The sequence below is a fragment of the Megalopta genalis genome, chromosome 1 (genome assembly GCF_051020955.1).
Source record: "Megalopta genalis isolate 19385.01 chromosome 1, iyMegGena1_principal, whole genome shotgun sequence".
Lineage (NCBI taxonomy): Eukaryota > Metazoa > Arthropoda > Insecta > Hymenoptera > Halictidae > Megalopta > Megalopta genalis.
In genome coordinates, this window is record NC_135013.1 from 43,210,057 (window position 1) to 43,224,233 (window position 14,177).

Consider the following 14,177-nt stretch of genomic DNA (forward strand, 5'->3'; position numbering starts at 1 on the left):
GCTAAAATATTCATTTATAAACTACAATCAGTAATATTGACAAAAATATTATAATAAAATGTATTTTTAAGAAAGAAACATAACATAATAGTAATCGTAATTATCGTCAGCAGTCAGTTAATTACGAACCTTAAAGGATTTGTTTTTTCTTAATTATTGTAGTTTGGGGTAATCTAGATCAAGTTGATAATCAAATCTGTTTATCGCAAAATTTCCATAGAAAACCTTTAGATGTGCTATCAGCCCCACTGCATCCATATTACGATCGTATGGTCTCCTTCGTAGTTGTTCGGTTTTTTCTATATTGTCATTAACAAATTTCAGATTTCTTATTTCCTTCTTCCTTAATCTTTTAGCTTCGGTTCTTTTACGTTTTTCTTACTCGTAGCATCTCCTACATTTGTTATTAAATCCTCCAGTTTGTACTTTGTTTCTGTCTTCCATATAAAATTTCGTGTCTTCAGAAAACAATTAAGCAAATTTGTAAACCCCCAGAAAACCTGTATTGATATATGTACGTTTCGATATTGATATCCGATCCGTTCGTGATTACCTCACATATGAAGGTAGCCAGAATCTTTTATTGAAAAAATAACAATTTTTGAAAATGTTTTATCGTGGAACCAACAGGAAACCGATAAACTTTTGTTCGAATCATTTTTTTGTCAGCTTAAGAGATGTGCTCGAAAAAACTGTGCGAAAAAGTTATATAAACGATATAAACGTAGCAATCGGACGAACACAATAGAGAAGTGCTCGACGCGTTGGTGTACGTGCGTAAATATCTCTGTCCGATCAACTCTCTTGTCACATGTCGTCTCAATGTACACAAGTACTCGAATGGAGCGGCGATATAGCTGATAGAAACAGAATCAAGTCCTCGATTGTAGGCAGTGGCTTCATAACTACCGTCTATTCCACTGTTATTGGGTGAAAGTGTCCCATAGAATGGTCTGCAGGGCTACTAGCCCCAAGAGGGGTGAGCGTTCAGCTGACCCGTTGACTGTTGCATCGCATCTGAGATTCATGACCCGCCAGTAGTTATTGAGTTAAGTGCCACGATGCTAGTGCACTATGTATTTGCCAAACGTTCACTGCGATAACTTAGTTTCGGACCGCTGACTCTCGTACTAATTTATCCACAACCGCAAAATCACGTTTGTCTGTCATGTGCTAAAAATTGCCAATTTCCGATCTTTAACACTTTGGCTATCACATCGCAAGTGCACAGGTGTCATGACTTTTTTCACAAGTTTCCAAATGATTTTTATCGATCTACTGAATAATTTAAACTTTCTTTGGGTTTATGAGGTGTAAGAAGCTAACGAGAGTAATTGCTGCAATAAAAAGTCTGAGGATCTTTATGTGAAATAAAAGATGTTTGATTCAACAAATACAAGTTAAATGGAAATGTATTTCTCCATTTAATAATTCATCTAATAATTTCATTGTTTGGTATTTCACATAGCCAATTTAGCCATAACTGCATAAAATTCGCAGTTTAATTAGATTAGATTTATTTCAGCATGCAATATCAGGAAATGGACTCGGTTTTATATTAAGCGTATCTTATGCCCCTCATTCTTCACACATTTCGTTAATAGGCTATGCATAATGTAAGGTTAATATAATATAATATAATATAATATAATATAATATAATATAATATAATATAATATAATATAATATAATATAATATAATATAATATAATATAATATAATATAATATAATATAATATAATATAATGTAATGTAATTATAATGTAATCATAATATAAAAATATAATGATATAAATATAATATAAAAATATGATATACAGTAAATTCTTCCTAATTGACGCTCAACTTGCACACAAAAAATGAACAATTTGGGAAGATTAGATACGATTGCGACTCGTTTTTATTGTTACCGATTGTCAACAACTATAAAAACGAGCCGCAAAACTGGAATAATCATACCTCCTCTTCCTAAATTGTTCATTATTATGCACAAGCTGAGCGTCAATTAGGAAGAATTTACTGTAAATATAATATAAAAACATGATGATATAAATATAATATAATAACATGATGATATAAATATAATATAAAAATATTGTATAAATATAATATAATACAATATATAATTTCTATTTGTATATTAACCAAAAGGTCTCATCTTACATAACCATTAGGATCATAAGTGTGGCAGACCGAGGCAACTATACTTGGTCTCCGAAGCACAACACTTCACCGCTGAATTATGAAAATTTTTTATAAAGTTATCAATAAATAACATTACTGCGGCGTTTATTATTAACGAACGATTTGAGAACTTTGCGTAATTTTAATTAAAATATAAATAAAGTGTGTGAATTCCACTTCTATATTTATACACATACTAATATATTACATTTTCTGTATAGATGTAAATAACTGGCATGGTTATGCGAAACGTTATTTTAAACGTCTATTGAAGGCATAGGTAAAAATATCATAAAAGACGATCTTTACTACTTTCTTCGCGTTTTCGACCAAATGTACATTTCATCAAAATTTCTGTGTACAACAATTAATGGAATTCGTGCAGTATAATAAATATATATTGGACATAGAACAATGAGTGTATACAATTTAGAACAAAGAGATTAGAACCAATAAGAACATGCAATCGACGATACATCGACGAAAACATAAACTTTACATAAACATCCATTGCAATATTTACAAACATGCATTATATCGATTAGATTGCGAACATCGATTACATGATAACATATATCAGCCAACAACCGTTATCAAAATAATTCCTTTATTACCTCAAAACTTTTTAAGTGGTGTGAATCCAATTTTTAAAAAGTTATTCTATTTCAGAAAGTGTGCGGTTACTTCTTTGATTAACTATGCATTATGTAAATGCAGTAGAAATTGTGTCAGTGGTTAATTCAGTTGATTCACATTTATTTGCTAGTCGAAATTGACTACAATTTCATTGAATACTGTATACAGTGAAGTAGTTTACTCACTATTTCTACCTGCAGTATACAATGTATACATCGATCACAGTACTGTATCGCGAGTGCTCTATCGATTCCACTATTTCCGTATCAGTTCGCCATAAATCATAAATCTGTTCATCACTATCAGTTTATAACATGTACATATATTAAAGTGTAAAACATAACGTCGAATTATTGTGGCTGTTGATAAGCATCGTCGTAAACAGAAGCAATTAGTCGTAGACACGCAATTAAATTAATTTAGGAAAATGTTGAACAGTGAATCTAAAGAAGAAAAATTGATTAAAAAATCTCTTGGAACACTAAAAAACCTCAATATTAAGAGCAGCCTGATGTTGTGACGAGAAAGCTTCGAATCATTGTATATATTTATATTTAACAAATATAATAGAAACGTTAACGATACTCGAAAAAAATTTTTAATTACAAATGCTCTGGTTCTTTTGCCACATGTAAAATAATATATCGTCCATGATTATGTAACAATAATGCAAGAATTAACAAATTTAAGTACCAATATAAAGCTCTATTACACTTTTTTATAATTTGGATGATAATAGAGATTGCTATAAAATATTCTCAACCCCTGGAGATAATTAAACATTTCTTAAAATCAATGTTAAATATACTAGTTCTGTAACTTTTATACTTTCCAGATGAAATATATGTTATAATGTCAAATTATAATGTTAAAATACTCTTTGTTAAAATGACACTCTAATCTCTATTGTACACAACGCATAAAAAATTCCATAGAGTACACAAGGGGTGTGGTACACTCCGACGACTTCAAACGACTGTCACGACTGAACTATCTATAATTCTGGGGCATGCAAATTACTTAATACAGTCAATTCTTCCTAATTGACTCTTAGCTTGTACACAAAAATGAAGAATTTGAGAAGAGGAGATACGATGATTATTAGAGCATTGCGGTTCGTTTTCGTAGTTGTCGATTGTCAACAACTATGAAAACGAGCCGCAAAGTTGGAATAATCGTACCTCCTCTTCCCAAATTGTTAATTTTTGTTTCAAAGCTGAGGGTCAATTAGGGAGAATTTACTATATTTATACTTTAAACGTTCTGATATAATGGTCAACAGAGTTTTTCGTAAAATTATAACTTACATGTATCAAAAAAGAATTTATTTGTCCAGTCAGCTGGCCTTACTTTCTATCTTCAAGAGACAAATGAACAACAGTTGTCTGTTGGGAGTTGGTCATGTGTCGTGCGCATCAAAAGCGACCCTTGTTTTTTATTGTAAGATACAGTACGTTCCAGTTACGTTTTTATATTCCTTAATTTAGTACAAGATCATATTAGCATGATTTGAAGGACAATTAATTAACTATCTCTATACAACAATAAGACTAAAGTTTACAATTATTTATTTTTCTTATTTTATTTTATTCTCTTTTATTTTTTTTATTTTATTGTTGAGATAAATTATTATTTTAGTTATTGACTTTGACAAAGATTTTGAAAATATAATATAAATTATATAATAATATTATATGTAATAATCCGGATATATTACATAAATCATATAATTATATTATAATTTATATATATAATTATATAATTAATTACATTATATTATGTAATGTAACATTTTTATATATCAGAATATTGTAATGCAATATTATATAATATAATTATAATTATATATGTATATTCCATTACAAACAATTTGTGAAGTAAGTAATGAATAAAAAGTAGTCCTAATGTTTTTTTGTTGATCAATAGACAAGACAAATTTCAAAAATTCGATGCCCATCGAAAATTACGTTATGCATTTTAAACTTCTTTTCCCAATCTTCTTCACGCATAACTTGTAATTTTAGAAGAGTTGCCTGATTTGCAATTCAACGTTGATATCTTTACTTATCCATTTGTCATTTATGTAAGTGAACTTCTTTTAAGTGGTTTTTTATCCTTTGTGAAGGAGTTGAGAAAAATGTATAGCGTCGATTATTTTTCAGTTTCAGAAGTTATGTATATCTTTAAGAGCAATAAATATAATTAGGTAGAACCCTTAGATAATTTTATAATTTTTCTTTTTAAATAACGATACTAAGTTGAAAAGAATATAACAAGATCTTAAATTCTTTTAAGGTTCTTACAATTTTATATCAGCTATTTTGGATTTATATTCTAAATGCATACAATCTGTAGCCCAATAATTATATTTCGGACCACCTTTTATGTGCAAAGTCGTATCTTATCGAGTGATCGTTATTACCATTTGAAATTATGTAATTCTAACAATAATTTTGATGAATTGTAGAAACATAAAAATGTATATAAGTCAATCATTTGCGAATAGTGTTTGTCGCATTTTTTTTAGTTCTCTACATCTTTCAATATTTCTTGAAATAAAAAAAGCAGTCCATTACCTTAAAGTAGTAAAAGAATCAGTCCAGTTCTTATTATAAGAGATTTTTAAAACTACAAAGTTTCCAAAATACCTCGTATTTGAACTAAACAGTATTTGTATTCACGTGACAATCGTTTCTCATTTCTAAAAGAACTGTGATAGATTTCCAACAAAATCAGAAATCGAATAATATATCATTTTATTACGAATAACTAAAAAATTTCAACTACTTCAGTTTATTAATCCCTGCTATGAGAAAAATGTGTAATTAGGTTTCATTTTGAAGCTTATATAAAATTTTGCAGTAAAACTTTTTGAAAAGAAACTTTGGGAGTTTTATTAGATAAATACATTTTCAAGATACGCCACACAGTCACGAATATCAATATTATTTTAATAAATATTGGATAGTGTATTAATTATTTTAGACATACTAAATATTATATCGTAATGTTACAATAGCGTATATTATAATAAAGAAAATGTTTAACCTTCATGAAAGGGTATTCTTTAATCATATTGAACAATCTACACATAATTAAACAACAAAAATAACGCGGTGAAAGTGTACGTGCTATACGTTTACATTATCTAACAAACAGAACGTTTTGCAACTGTTCTCGTGCAAATAATCACATATGTCGTTACTTGTTTGTGCAGGATGATTCAGAGTTCCTGATTGTGCGATATCGATTGGCGTTTCAATTGGTAAGTACTGTGCACGTCACTGCTATTGCTACTAATTATCGTGTCGTTACGGTCGTCACGAGGATAATGGACTATTTCCAAACCCTTATTTCGAATATAGCGTGACTCTATATTTCGAGTATTTTGTAATAATATTTGCCAAATAAATGAACTACGAACAGAGGAGAATTGAAAAGAAAAAGAAAGAAAACATAACACAACATCAAACAAGTTATAAAAAAATAAATAATATTGTAAGGAAATTCAGGTAATGAAATATATTAAACATATCCTACTTGTTTATTCGCTCATTGTATGCTTCACAGTACGCCAATGCATATTTTTCATCCTATACAATATTCCATACATTTCAAAGCAGCTGAATATATTCTTCCAATTGACTATTTTGATTTTATTTATCGCAGATTTTTCTGCACACTATAGCATCCCATGAATAAAAGATTATTTGTCCAAAATGTATTCTCTCTTTATGACGTTAGTGAAAAGTTAATAGATTACTCTTTTCGATTTGCTGTTAGTCAATTAGATAAGATGCATATGATTTAGATGACTGGTAAAGAAGTTGTCGATTCATTTCTTACAATAATTCGTATATTGAAATAATTAGGTAAAACAAGCAAAAACTCATTTCAAGCAGACAATAAGCAAAAGTATTACTTCACGAAACATTTAAAATCATTTTTATTGTGAAATTGTACACGAATTTTGATATTTGGGTCTTTAATCTTGTATAGCACAGAATTAACGAATAGAGATATTTGGACAGTTTGTCTTTGTATCAAAGAACTTTAATGGAAAAAGTACATTAAATGTAATGTAATACAATAGTTGAAATATGATATAATATAATTATTTAAATATAATGCAACAATTTTTTTAACATAATGTAATATAATACCTTAAGTATACTGCAATAAAATTGTTTAAATATACTGCGATACAATGGTTGAAACACAATGTAATATAATAGTTTAAATATACTGTAATATAACAGTTTTAATGTAATGTAATATAATAGTCTAAAGGAGTGTTATATGCTCATAAATTACTGCAAATAGCATGCATGTAGTATGAGAATTCGTCAAAATTAAGTATTGGCGATTATTTTTACCTATTTAGTATAAATAATAGTACTAAAAAAAAGTACGTGTCAATATTTTAACAAATCAACATTGCAGTTTCATGGAATCCAATTATATAAATTCTAATACGTTTCGATATATTGGGTTGGCAACTAAGTAACTGCCGATTTGTTCAACGAAATAAAAAATTTTTTTTACTTGGAATGAAGTTTAATCTGTAATGTATTTTCCATTTTGTTCGATGACCTTTTGCCATCTCTCTGACAACTTGAAAATTCCACGCTCATAGAAAGTCTGATCCTTTTCGGCCAAAAACTGAGTTAAGTGAGATTTTACAGCGTCGTCATCATTAAAAGTTTTACCACGAAGGGAGTTGTCCAGGAATCGAAATAAGTGGTAATCCGATGGCGCGAGATCAGGGCTATATGGTGGGTGTAACATCAATTCCCAACCAATATTCATCAATTTTTGCCGAGTGGACAAAGACGTGTACAGCCTAGCATTGTCCTGGTGGAAAATGACACCTTTACGATCGACCAATTCTGGTCGCTTTTCCTTGACCGCTGCATTCAATTTGCCCAGTTGCTAACATTCGCGGATAATAAAAAATAACATAATAATAATAATAATAATTTTATAATATAATATTTACGGATATCATAAAAATGGGAGTGAGAGACATCTATAACTGAAATCGGCAATTACTTAGTTGCCAACCCAATACTTATGTGACAGTACATCAAACCAGTAAAATAAATGGATGATCAGAGAGGCTGAATTTTCGGGAAGAAAAATACTAAAATGAAAACTATTCCGAGATAAAAATGTTGCGTCTGGTTTGAACGAAGAAGTTCACTGGTATCGGAAGGCAGGGAATTGTAATGCATATGTATGTATACATGGATAGCGGATATTTATGAAAGAGACGTTTGAAAAGTTGTGTTTTGTGTCGATATTCTAATGAGGCATTGTTATCGAACGAGCAAGCTTTGAAGGTTCGTAAAAAAGGATTTGTATAAGCCAGGCAGTACAGGTGGAAAGAGTGGATAACCAAACATCGTCAGTGTAGTGTAACATCGATTATCCGGTCTAATTTGGAAAACAGACGAAACAAGCTTTTTTCATGCACTAATTAGTCGTTTCACTTAAAGAGTGCTTATTTTCTTCATTGTAGCATTCAGGCAAAAATTATTTCTGCCAGGCTACACCTTCTTTCAAAGTTGCATCATTAGAAGCTTATTGAACATAGATATGCCTTAACTGTTTTCCATTCCGAATACAAAAGCATAATTTATGCAGTTCATTTTCTTTGATTTTTTCAAAAATCAATTTGCTGTAATATTATTACATCTAGTTAAGCGCTAGACGTTAAGAACACTGTAACGCTAAACTCTCATGATTGATCAATTAATCGATTGCAGATTTTTTAAATTCACAGTTACTGAAATCATAGAAATGCTTTCGATTGCGTGTTATAATTAAAATTGTATAAAATCTGAATAAATTTTTGTAATTTAATTTTTGTAAGGTTTAATACATGTAATCATTAAAAAACTAATCCAATTAAATTGAATAGATTTAACGGTTATGTACAGATACTTTTGTAGGTCACTGTAAATCACTTTTGTAGGTCATTGTTGCTGGTACCTTTTTCTGATTTCACAAAATTTGCGTCCAAAAAGATTTGGACATTTTAACTGTATACTTTGATATAGTGTCTTTTTTAAATATGACGCCATATTGCTTTAAATGTGGATAGGTGTGATTTACCCTAAGCTTATTCTATTGCCGAGTTAGTCTATTATTATTCTATTGCCAAGTATCATTAGTTCAATGTATTTCAAATAAATATGTGTTGTTGATTAAGTAAAATTACCATAACGGCTGGAATAGTATAGCAATTTATAATTAATTGAAGTAATATTATATATGATAATTACATGTGCAATGGTTACTCCCAGGGAAATCATATAAACAATGTTCGTAGATCATTACATAAGAGATTGTAAAACGATTTGCATCGAATATATTTGATGAGCCTTATTCAGCCATCTAACGTATTTCAACAAATGCAAATTTCGTATAATCATAGCCTCGGATGCAATTACGATCGATTATAGTTGTACAATTTTATTACGTATGTTAATCTGTACAGAACTCGTCGACCCGGTTGTGTGTGAATAAATTAAAGATAACACTAAACACAAAGTTCGAAGTTCAAAATCATTCTATATCGGAATCAATCTGTTCCTAAAATCGATCCACACAGTCCAAAATCATTCTCAATTTCAAAATTCATCTGACTTCCAGGGGCCAGGGGACAGGTTCTAAATTGTTTTTTTTTATTATTAGACTGCGGATATTGCAAAACATACTGTCAAAAATTGTCCGATGCAAGATAAAAATGATCGAAGTTGATTGTACGAAACGTAATAATTTGAATGAATTGTATATAATATAAAAATATTCTGAAATCCTTATAACGTTTATAAAAATTTGTCAAATTTTGTTTCGATTTAGATAAAACGAATTACATTCATATTTAGTAAATTATCTGCAAAATCTTCATCGCGAATCTGACTCGTTATACAGGGTGTCGCAAAAATGTTTCGCAATCCGGAAATAATCAGGTTCCTTAGATCATTCGAAGTAACTTTTTCCTTAGCGAAGATGCAATCTGCGGCATTGTTTATGAGTTATTAACGAGAAACGATGGCAAATCAGAGGCGAGATCAGCTGGCGCGAGACGGCCGAGCCAATGAGCGGAACTGAGCTTCGTGCGCTCGTTGGCTGGGCCGCCTCGTGCCAGCCGAGCTCGCCTCTTCTTATTGTTCAGTGTTTTTTGTTAATAACTCGTAAACGTAGCCGCGGATTGCATTTTCGCTAAGGAAAAAATTACTTCGTATGACCTTAGGAACCCCCAATTTCCGGATTGCGACACATTTTTGGAACACCCTATAGTGCGAAGGCTCAATGCGAAAATGAGCGCACAGAAAAAAGTTTAACCTGACGCTGAATGTTCGTTGTAAAGCAACATTGTTATAGTTCAACGTGCTTGAATGTCGAGTTTTTATTACGAAGTATCTTGAAGCTGAAATTCTATGTTCCATACACTCATGTGCGTGTACGCGACATAGATAACGCGTCAGTGCACCAGATGAATAGTACAGGATGGAGACGGTTCCATGATAACCTGTGCAATGCATTGAGGTAATCATAAGCAGCTGCTATTCGGCCAACATTGTAATGAGAAAGACATGTGTACACCTAGAAGTGAACATAGCTAATGGACCATTTTTTTCTTTAACTTTTGTCTGCACTCTGCACGAGATATACAAAAAATTGAAGAAAAAAAGGAAAAATAGGAAACGCTCGAATCAATTGGTGAATCTTCATGTAGTTCAGTAGACCATAAATAAAAACGAAGTAATCAATTAATATACAGGGTGTCCCAGGTTACAACATTACAACGTTCAAACTTTGTTAGTGTATTCTATGGCACAAAGTAAGAAAAAAATGTTATGTAAACATAGGTCATATAGAGCTTTATATTAAGAAGTTATAACAAAAATTCAGAATAAGAATAGTAATCAACTTGCTGTTACTGCGAGCATTGGCTTGAATAGATCAGCACATGCCGTGTGTTTATGTAAGCTGTGTTTATTAATACATTTCGAAATGTGTGTATTAATAACCGTTGTTGACAATACATAATTGACATCGATCGAAGATTTTTTTTATTTTTTATTTTTTTTTTAGTTGATTACTATTCCTATTCTGAATTTTTGTTATAACTTCTTAATAAAGCTCTATATGACCTATGTTTACATAACAATTTTTTCTTACTTTGTGCCATAGAATATACTGACAAAGTTTGAACATTAAAACCTGGGACACCCTGTATATTGCCACTCTTTTTAGGTATCTGTATTTGCAAAGCATTATGCAAAATAGTCTGAATGTAAAATGAAATTATTGAAATGTCTTTCCTCTTTTAGTCATTTCAATAAATTGTATATAGTAGACAAATATTTTCAAATTCTTCTTATGCCATGACCGTTTTTTATTCGACCTAGTCATTTTTGTAAAAAGAAATGCAAAAAATTTACAATGTACTAGTAATGAGAAAGCTCGTCATATATCAAGGAAATGATAATATTAATTCTCCTGTCATGTTTATTTTGTGTCTATACAATATTAATTATCGGTTTGCATTAATGATCAAATTATTTGATCAACAAACACATTCATGATTTTAATCAAATAATCAAATATTTTTTAGCAGAAGTAATGTTGGTCAGTAAGAAAATTACTTTCGTTTACTGAACGTATACTACGCCTGAATAATATTTGACTATTACATTTCCAAGATAAACACATGGAATGTTACGTAAATAAAGGTTTTGATTTTTACATTAATAATATGCAAAGTAGATTTCTCTTATTTTCATCAGTTTGCAAGTGTAAAAAGATTTAAACCATCGCTCTGACATTTTACCTCCATTATAATTTCATATATGCTAATTACGTTGAATTAAAATGCAAATACATTCTTCAAATACATAATTTGGAGCTTGATTGAAAGCTACGTAAATTCCAAATGATTGAATTAAACTGGATGGAAGTTGTGTGGTAGAGCAGAAATTTCTATTTTTTTTATATTATTCATGATAACAAATATCGAATAAATATTTGTTTAATATACAGTGATTCGCATTAATATTCGAGCACGATATTGTTAGAAGAATGATTGCTCCTTTTTATTTTTTATGATAGTATTATTGAATCAATTGTTTTCTCATATATTAAAGCACTTCTTATAGTAAGTAGAAACATAAATTTTGTTTATTTATTGTGCACGTTCTTTTGTATAATAAGCGATAAACAAGATTGTGACAAAATTTAACGTCGCAAAATATTCGGACAGTGACTGAATTACATTAATTTTATATAAAATGAAAATCGTTTTAATCATGTTATCATAATATTAATATTTTGTCGGTTGACCCTTTTGTTTAGTAATTGCATTTTTTGTCGAAGACTGAAATAACAGTAAGTAATAAAAAAAAACAAAATAATCCAGTAGGATCGCTTTTACTTTGAAATTCGGAGCGATATACAGAACCGACCACTTTAACTCATAACCGGGATCTTCACGACGGACGTTGTTCGCAGTTGGTCTTACCCTTTACGATCCTATTTACATTTCTGCCCACGTAACGTTGCAGAATGGTACGTTGCCGAGGTACCTAAAACGCGGCCAAGTGTAGGGAAGACCGGGGGTTGAAGTTCCAGGGGTAAGTTGTTTCGATGGTAATATATTTCAAATAAAAAAGAATTGCGTAATCCTTTCAATTGTTTCCAAAGCGTGGACCGATCACGCTACACTGTCAACCATTTTAGTAGCGTCCGCAATAGCGAATTGTGTAGTTTTTTCGTAATTACTATTTTTTTGTCGAATTCAATTATTTAATGTCAACATGATCTATCGTTTTGTTCTTATAAATCAAATAACATTTAAGAACATGTTGTAACATGCATTTATTAGAATATTTGAATATATAAACAAAATATTTTTATACATTGTCACACATGTCAATTGGGGCTAGTTGTTCCACTGTAACTCGGGGCATATTGTTACCGTAACAACTTATCCCACCCCAAGAGTACAAATAGTCCCTGCTGTGTTTTGATGCATACTCTAAATCACAGCCCAGGGAAGAATGGATGTAGTGTATGTTACGTAAGAACTGGGCTCATACCAAATGTATAAAGAAAGTAAATGCTGTATCATATACTTGTTCGAACTGTGATTCTGACGAGTCGTTTGATGATATCTAATTTCTTTCGTCTAAAAGGTTATTTCTATTAGGTCTAAGTAAAGTTGTTCCTAAATTATCATAATATTAGATTATTATTTTCATTTTACTACATTAATGTTTGTGGCAAAGGTAGTATTGTATATTTTTTCTTTCAAAAATATATATGTACTTCTGTTAATCCAAAGTTTATAAACAAACTTTATTAATAAAATTGTGATTTATTTTATTAGAGAATAAAATATCTCATTAAAAAATAACAGTTATTTCTTAGTAACAACTTACCCCAGAGCGTTAGGTTGTTAAGTTAAGTTCCGCTTGAGTTGATCACACAAAAAAGAGTTTCTATGAAAAACTTGTTGCAATATATTAAATTTGACTTGGCAGTCTTAAAGTAGTGCAATAAATTAGACAGAAACAAAAAATGTAACTGCATTATTTCTTAGTCAATTTTTGTTTCCTCAAAATTGGAACTTCTAGCCCCGGTCTCCCTTACATAAATACCAGAAAATGTTATGAATTTTCCTAAAAGTTTGTTATATTGGGTTTTTTGAGTTCGCTGATCGCGAATTTAATATCAAATTAATGATTTCATTAACTATTCATTAATAAAAAGGAAATTGTTTTCATGACAATTATTTTGTTTTTGAAAAGTTAATATATGAAGATTCTTTGAAGTTACTGATTACGATTTTAATAACTAATGATTTTTCTTTTAATGTACTGACCATAAAAAAAAAGTTATTTTACAAAAAGGGCAATTTTTTAAAAAATCATCTCTACAAACATAAAACTATGCATACATAAAGATTTCTCAAATTCGTTACATCAACTATTTAATGCTTTATCCATACGGACACGTTTTCTTTTATAAAATATCAAAGTTATTAATTTAACTTTAATTTATTGACGTCGCATATGCATTAGAAAACAGCTGCGAGAACATCGATAAGGCAATGTTTAATAACAATTACCTGGAGACATGTATATACATATATATTTCAAGTATTATATATAAAACAATCAACACATCTTTCAATTATTTAATTGGACCAACTTATAATATATATACCCAGTTATAAACCCCAGAGATACTGTGCATTCTCCCTAATTTCAAACAACTATTGCGTTATTTAATTTTTTCTCAAATTTAACTTTAAAACCATATTGTCTTAATCAATAGAACGAATA

General features: G+C 30.0%; 1 protein-coding gene across 14 annotated transcripts in view; it reads left to right on the plus strand.

Moving 5' to 3' along the window:
- LOC117219502 (uncharacterized) overlaps positions 1–14,177 on the plus strand; it is a 326,730-nt gene that overhangs the window by 71,387 nt on the left and 241,166 nt on the right. For all 14 annotated transcript variants that reach the window (XM_033469869.2, XM_033469946.2, XM_033469142.2 and 11 more), the window contains exon 3: positions 6,038–6,085. The gene's annotated coding sequence lies outside the window, so the exon portion shown is untranslated. The remainder of the gene's footprint in view (positions 1–6,037; positions 6,086–14,177) is intronic.